Below are 8528 nucleotides of genomic sequence, written 5' to 3'. Positions count from 1 at the left end.
TGATATGATGTACGATAGAATGAATGTAAAACTAATGTTCTCCCATGTAAACTATCATATAATTCACAATAAAACACTTAAATAAAAATAAATAAATAATAAGAGAGAGAAGAAGAAACAAGCTTTGAAAGGGAAATGGCTCTTTGCAGGAGTCAGGGTCAGTGAGGTAGCAAGAATTAAACTCTTATCTACCTGCTATAAAGTCAAGAACTTTCCAAAATTGCACAAAACCAGGCTCATCTTCACATGGATCAAGTGAACTAGTACTGCCAGGTAAACTCGTAGTTAAGTAAATGAACGGTTTCTTTAGAGAAAAAGATGGAGCTCTTAATTAGACAAAAAACACAAACCCACAGAGAAGCAACAAAATCTAGTAAATTGCTGTATAAGGTATAAAAACAAATGACAGTGTGAGTCGGTTTATGCTATGAAAAGGCTATTGAGTCTCTGTATACTGCTGCTCTAGCCTCAACCTCAAACCCTGGAAACAGCAGCTTTTTCTAGCTCACAGGCATGAGTTCTGCTAGAGTGTTGGCTGCCTCAACTTTCAAGAATTTTCCCTTGGTATAAAACAAATACTAAATAAGGGAAAGATCGAAAAAACTGTGGGAAAAATGAGAATGGCATGGCACACTTCAAGGACAAAAGATACCCAGAGTCTCAGAAGCAAAGTTTTCATTTAAAAAGTTGTTTTCCTCTCCCTGATGGTAACACTGCTAACTCTTCATTTCTCAGATCTCTCTCTTCATTACCCCCAAATTCTCCCCGATAACAAGCATTCCAAAACATCAGAAACACTGATAAGGAAAAAGAAAAGATGTTTTAAAAACAACAACATAGAACAGATTAATATATCAAAGGAGTCACATGTATATAAAATCTACTTATTACACGGTTTAGAATTCTATTTTGAGCAAAGTATGCAAATAACTGGCCAATAAACAAACAAATATAATTTAGTTAATTCCTTCATGGCAAGATGAGTCTACAGGTCAATAAGAGATTGATAGTTACTGCTAACACAGACTAATTTCAAACTGCAGAAGTGACATTTAAAAAATGAGATGAAAGAAAACAGGCCATCAAAACACTCCAACAAACTGCAATTGTATAAAACAACAACAGTATTAGAGAGTTATCTGCCTACTCGAAAATCTGTTAATGTATCTTTGGAATCCACATGATAAATATACACCTCATTAAACCAAATTACATGAGAGAAGCAGCACTTATGCCACAAAGGGGAACCTCATCTCTCCTGCTGCCTCCCACCTCTAGTCCTTGCTGTTTAGTGCCATGGGAGTCAGTTCCGACCCACAGCGACCCTGTATAGGGTTTCCAAAGAACAGCTGGTGAGCTTGAACCGTCAACCTTGCAGTTCAAACAGCTTTGCAGTCTGGCTCATTAACCCACAGCGCTATATCAGGACTCCCCTACCTCTAGAATGGGTACCAAAAAAAAAAAAAAAATCCACCGTTATTGAGTAGATTCCATTGCAAAGTCATCTTGAACAGGATTTTCTGTGACTGTGAAGGAAATAGTGATGCTGAGGACTAGATACTGCAAAGAACAAGGACACTTTGATAAGCTCACACCTCTTTAGGCACGCCACTTACCTTCACACAACCAAGAGAAAAGGTGATAATTACAGAAATTACAGATTTACCTACAGTGCATTTATGCTTCCCTCTACTCAACCTGAAAATTGCCTGTGTTCTACAAGCGCAGATCGTGATTGGAGGGCACTGATGCTCCACACTCCATCTACAACCAGAAGAATGGTAACTAGATGCTACCTAAGTTGCAAAGCCCCATGTATTTAAAATAGCAATTGAACATAAAATAATTTCTCCAAATATGTTTCTGTTATTTCTAAAATCTGCCCATACTTTCAATCATGGGATAGTAAATAATGCAGTCAAAGGGCCTCATTCTTCTGGTAACAATCTAAAGATACTGTTTCTAATAGTTCAGTAAGTAATTAAACTTTCCTGTTGTTAGGTGTATGTGGCTCAATACCGATTTAGAGACACCTTATGTACAACAGATAACACTTTCCCACCCTGCACCAATCTCACAATTCTGCTACGCTTGAACCCATTGTAGATACTACTGTGCCATTCCATCTTGCTGGGAATCTTCCTCTTTTACGCTGACCCTTTACAAAGCATGATGGCCTTCTCCAGGGATTGGTCCCTTCTGATAACATGTACAAAGTATAAGAAACAAAGTCTCACCATCCTGGCTCTATAGAGCATTCTAGTTGTATTTCCTTCAACATGGCTTTGTTTGCTTTTCTGGAAGTCCATGGTACTTAGCCTATAACACTATAAGGGAAATGCATCAATTCTTTTAATTTCTTCCTATTCATTATCCAACTTTCACATGATTATGAATCTATTGAAAACATGACTTGGTTAGGCACCCACCCTTAGTCACCAAACCAACAGCTTTGAGCTTGAATACTTTATAAACAGACTTGCAGCAGATTTGCCCAAAGCAGTAAGTCCTTTGATTTCCTGACTATTGCTTCCATGAGTGTTGATGGTTGATATGAACAAAATGAAGTTGTTAACAACTTCAATCTTTTCTCCATTTATATGGATGTTATTTATTGGTCCATGGGTGAGGACTTTTGTTTCCTTTTCATTGAATTACAACCCATACCAAAGGTTGTGGTCTTTATTCTTCATCAGTATCACCTGAATATCACATATTGTTAATGAGTCATCCTGCAATACTGATGCCATATTCTTCTTCATATAATCCAGTTTCTCAGATCATTTACTCAGCATATAGACTGAAAAAGTATGGTGCAAGAATACAACCCTGCTAACCACTGGGGGCAAGAGCTGAGAGTGAACTATCCAGGTGATACGAAGTAGGAGGAGGTGCACAGGAATGTAGATAGTATTGCATTATAGACACAAACTTGCAGATAGTACCCATTTGACTTAGCTTGGGTGGCTTTGTGATCAGAATGCAACTAGAGGAAAATAAAGAAACCTGATACAAGAAGCAAGTGTAAATTGCTACAAATTGATGAACTTGGCCTTTGCTTATGGATCTAGTTGCTCAAAATAGCACTAGGGAAGGAGTCTTCACATCAAGGATCAAGCCTCAGTACACAGGGTTCATAGGGATGGCCAACTTAGACACTGGTTACCTTAAATGTGGGTAACTATAAAGAAACAAAATTGCTGGTTTACAAGTTTTTCAGAGGGATTTTAGTTTCCAAGTTGGGGGAAAATGGGTTAGAATCCCCACTGAGTAGTTTTCATCTTGTCTAGATGGGTCTGGTGAAAGGAGATGGTGATAGGATTCCTTTGATCAAAAATGAGAAATTGTTATCATGACTAATTGTGATTGTCACAACTGTAAACTGAGATGTGTAACAAAAAAGGGGGAGTAGTTCATCTTCATTCCAGAAACCGAGGACCCTAGGACCATCAAGAGGGAAGAGCATGAGTGGAACACTGGATACTAACCAGAGAAACTCTGACACCACAGACAGAAACAGAGGTGATGACATCAAGAGATAGATATAGAGCAGCTCAGAACTCTTGACTCGTGGAAAGAGAAAGGCTGTGAGCTAGCAGGCAGCAGGCTGGCTTGCAAAATGTGTCCTTTGGTTGTATAAATGATTATATATTTCTGTGTGTTTTTGTAAACATCAAAAAAAGGGGGGTGGGGAAATAAAGGCAGATACTATTAACTGATGTTGCATGGAGGTGATTGTAATCATTGCAATGAAAAATAATATGATTAATTGAGTGCAAAACCAAAGTTCTGACATGTAAACTATCACTCAATTCACAACAAAAACTAAATGTAAAAAAAAAAAGGACACAAATGTAGCATACACCTTCTCTAATTTTAAACCATTCAGTGTCACCTTGTTCTGTTCAAACAACTGCCTCTTGTTCTATGTATAGTTTCCTTGTGAGTAGAGCTAAGTATTCCCTCATGAAAATATGTCTGAAGTATGAGAGATGAAGTTTGACCATCCTGGCCTCCAAGGAGCACTCTGGCTGCACTTCTTCCAACACAGATCTGGTGGTTCTTTTGGCAGGCCATGGCACATTCAATATTCTCTTCCAACATCATAACTCAAAAGCCTCAATTCTTCCACGGTCTTCCTTATTCACTGTCCAGCTTTTGCATGCATATGAGGTTATTGAATATACCATGGCTTGGGTCAGGTGCACCTTAGTCCTCAAGCTGACAACTTTGCTCTTCAACACTTTAAAAAAGTCTTGTGCAGCAGACTTGCCTAATGCAATAGAGTGCTATTACTCTATTTAGAGTAAAGGTGTGTTGTTGTTGTTGTTGTCAGGTGCCATCGAGTCGGAACCGACTCATAGCGACCTCACGTGCAGCAGAATGAAACAATGTCCCATCCTGGGCCAACCTCACTACCGCTGCCACACTTGAGTCCATCAATGATGCCACCTGGCCAATCCATCTCATTAGAGGTCTTCCTCTTTTTCTCTGACCCCCCACCTTACCCAGCATGACATCCTTCTCCAACGATTGTTTCCTCCGGACAATATGTCCAAAGTAGGAGAGACAAAGCTTAGCCATCCTGGCCTCCAAGGAGCACTCTGGCTGCACTGCTTCCAAACAGATCTATTGGTTCTTTTGGCAGTCCATGGCACTTTCAGTATTCTCCTCCAACACCACAACTCAAAGGCATCAATTCTTCTACGATCTTCCTTATTCACTGTCCAGCTTTCGCATCCATATGAGGCTATTGAAAACACAATGGCCTGGGTCAGGCGCACCCTAGTCCTCAAGCTGACATCTCTGTTCTTCAATACTTTAAAAAGTTCCTGTGCAGCAGATTTGCCCAGTGCAATACATCGTCTGATCTCTTGACTGCTGCTTCCGCGAGTGTTGATAGTTGTGTATTATATAAATTATCCACAACGATTTATTTCTCCTTTTTTCTTTTTATAACACTTTTCTTATACCAAGTATAAGTATGCAGCTTTAAAAATGATTCAGTACAATATATACAGTGTGATTCAATTTGTGATATACAGAAAAGATACATGAAAATCTGTTAAGTTTTCGCTGAGGGATAAAAGTTTAGATTGAGAAAGAATTTCTGAATGACAATTAATTTTCTTTTTTATTCATTTGAATTTTTCAGTATATGCACAAATTTAGTTTAAACTTTTAAAAGTAAGAACATAATGTTTTAAAGGAGAATAAATAATTACTATGTATGTTCAGTATCTTATACTTTTGCCTGTTCTCACCAGACTTATTGGGAATGAAAATTCATCATTTCCAGAAAATAACAGCATACAAATCTAGGCCTTGCAACTAATTTTCTTAAACTTATGGAAAAAAGCATTCTGACAGGGGGAAAAAAAAGATAAACAAACTGGTCCATTAAAATAAATTGAAAATTAGAAAATAAAATTGCTTGTCAGGACAGAGATTTCACTGAAATCCACTGCCTTGTAGTCTGCCCCGGTTAAAGTACTTATCTTTTCATTTTTTGATATGCATTATTAGATATAACACTAAGTCTTCTCTTGTCTAGCTGACATTTATAAATAAAAAATAAAGCACTCAAAATAGAAAAGACAAAATTACTATTAAACAGGAGTAAACGTTTTTGGGGTGTCTTTAAATAGGACTTTTATAGCATGTAGAAAAATTGGACACCTTGCATTCTCAAAGGTTAAGCTCTTAATTATCTTTTATTCTATATTCCTGTGTAATTTCCTTTTTAAAGCTTGTGGATCACACATATCTTAATCAAATATATACAGATTTCCAAAACATCCCCACTTTCTGAATAAAAAGGCAAAAAACCTGTTCTTTCCTGCTGTCAGAATACATATTAAGCTCACGTTCTCAGGTCTTTCAGCAGAACTTGACTCTCTGAACACTAAATAAGGAGCAGGAAACCTGACAGTCCCACGCATATATGATATTCTTTGGAAATCTCTTCTGAGTCTCAATAAATGGATTCAAACTGACTCTATAGAGTTCTAGGACGAGATCCCAACTACAGATTAACAGCTCCATCAGTAGTTCCATATGCCACCAGAACATCTGTTTCGTCATATCCGGGCCTAAGTTTCTTTATGTAACAATGTGAAATGAGATGAACTACATAAACGCTTAGGTCTCTTTCAATGCTAGCTTTCTAGTTCTAAGGAAAATATGTCCATAGTGACTATTTCCTATTTATATGTTCAACAACAACAACAACAAAAACACCAGTTGAACAGAATGCCAAGCATCAGCAAAGATACTTCTTCACACAGGCCTAACAAGGAGGCCAGGAGTGGTGCTATGGGTAAATGTGCTGCACTGCAAAGTTCATTTGAACCACAAGATTGGCAGTTCTAGCTCATCAGCTGTTTTTGGGAAACCCTATAGAGGGTTACTATGGGTCAGAACTAACTGAATGGCACTTAAGGGGAATATGCAGCATCCTGATCTGATGGAAAATACTTTCAGACTTTGTTTTCTAAGACACTGGCAATGCTTCAGCTTAATAAAGAATGAAAGAATGACTTTTTTTTTTTTTTTTAAAGAAAGTCAGCAAGTATCATATCTTAGAATTCAGCAACCCAATAGTATAACTTATGCTCCTGAAAATAGTACTGAAAAGGTACCAGAGCCCTTGCTAATTTCAAACAGAGAGATATAAATAGCACACCGAGAGGAGAAATTTAAAACCATGAATAAAATGTAGAAAAAGATTATGGAAGATGTAATTTGCAAGTGATTGATATTCATTCAAAAATATAGAACAAACTTTGCTCTCTTGTATAAATGAATTAGGAAGATACAGTGTTTTAAAGGAATAAGATGAAGTTTCAAGTAATGCAAGTCTACTGTTGATGAAAGTGTGTAATAATGTAGAAAGCGAGCGGAAATAAAGTATTAACCAGAATGTGAAGAGTCTGACTTGACAGCACTTAACAACATGAAAGGAGAGAGATCCTTTCCATCTGGAACTTCAGGAATTGTTCTACGAAGGAAGTATATGAATTATGGCTTATTCGATGGTAAGTAAGAAAGTTAGAGAGTGTCATTCAGGGACATTCAAGGACAAAATACTAACCATAAACCAATGATACCCAAAATGTGGTACTCAATTCAGCATCACCAACATCCCTTAGGAAGGTGCTAGAAATGAAGATTCTCAGACTCTACCAGAATGTGAATCAGAAATTATGGGGATGAGTCTCATAATAATCTGAGTTTTAGTAAATCCTCTTTGTGAGTCTGATGTGGGCTGATGATTTCAGAGTCACTGCCATAAACACAAAGAGATAAATAATGTTTCTTAAATGCTGAATAGAGGATACACAGGATCAGAATCAATTAGAAAGAGAAAAAACAGTCTTTAAGGTCAACATTTAAGTTTTATACTCTATATACCAAAAAAAAAAAAAAAAAAAAATTATCCAGGTTCCACTGCTGTGTGCCCAGACATGGACAACTACTGGAAAAGCTTAGATGGAAATTTAATTTGCGCTCATATAGTTGAGAGATCTTAAATGAAATTTTGATGAGCCAGACATGAAAGGATGGTCACAGAAAGCCACTTCCATTTCTTAATTTTTTTTATTTTTTTATTGAATAACACCAGTGTGTAGAAAAGTACACAAGTCATATTTATAAAACTCAATGATTAATAACAAAGTAAACAATATTTCAGGTTTTGTAAGCAGATAATGAAGGCAATAATTCAGAAAGCTATACATGGCAATGGTCAGCAGTTCTGGCATTAGATAGCAGAGAGTCAGATAAAAGGTCATTACCTATATCTGAGCACAATATATAAAAAGGATACATAGAATGATGACAGGTGAATAACAGAATTTGAGATAGGAGGACCTTAATTGAGGATAAATGATAGTGGGTGACTTGACTGAAGTTATACAAATGTCAAAACTAATCAGAACTTCTGACTCCTAGTCAGGGATATTTGTCCTATCAAGAGCTAATGTAAAAACAAAACAAAACAAACCCCATGCAGACAGCATTTCAAAGGAAAGATAGATGGTACTTGATAAAGATTGTTACTTTTAAGTGCTGTCAACTCAGTTCTGACTCATAGCTACCTTAGGAAAACAGAAAGAAACACTGCCCAGTCCTGCACCCTCCTCATAATCTTTGCTATGCTTGAGCCCATTGCTGCTGCCACTGTGCCAATTTATCTCAGTGAGCATGTCCCTCTTTTTTGAAGACCCTCTACCTTACCTTATCAGGCATGATGTCTTTCTCCAGGGATTGGTAACCCCTGATATTATGTCTACAGTATGGCCATCTTGGTTTCTAAGGAGTACTCTGGATGTACAACTTCCAACACAGATTTGCTTGTTCTTCTGGTAGTTTTTGGTATTTTTAATATTTTCCCCCAACACCATAACTCAAAGGCATCAATTTTTCTACTGTCTTGCTCATTCGCTGTCCAACATGCATAGGAGAGGCTCTTGAAAATACCATGACTTGAGTCAGGTACACCTTAGTCCTCAAACAGACATCTTTGC

The sequence above is a fragment of the Chrysochloris asiatica genome, unplaced genomic scaffold (genome assembly GCF_000296735.1).
Source record: "Chrysochloris asiatica unplaced genomic scaffold, ChrAsi1.0 scaffold00387, whole genome shotgun sequence".
NCBI lineage: Eukaryota > Metazoa > Chordata > Mammalia > Afrosoricida > Chrysochloridae > Chrysochloris > Chrysochloris asiatica.
The sequence above is the reverse complement of the archived record's forward strand: the minus strand, read 5'-3'. Positions refer to the sequence as shown.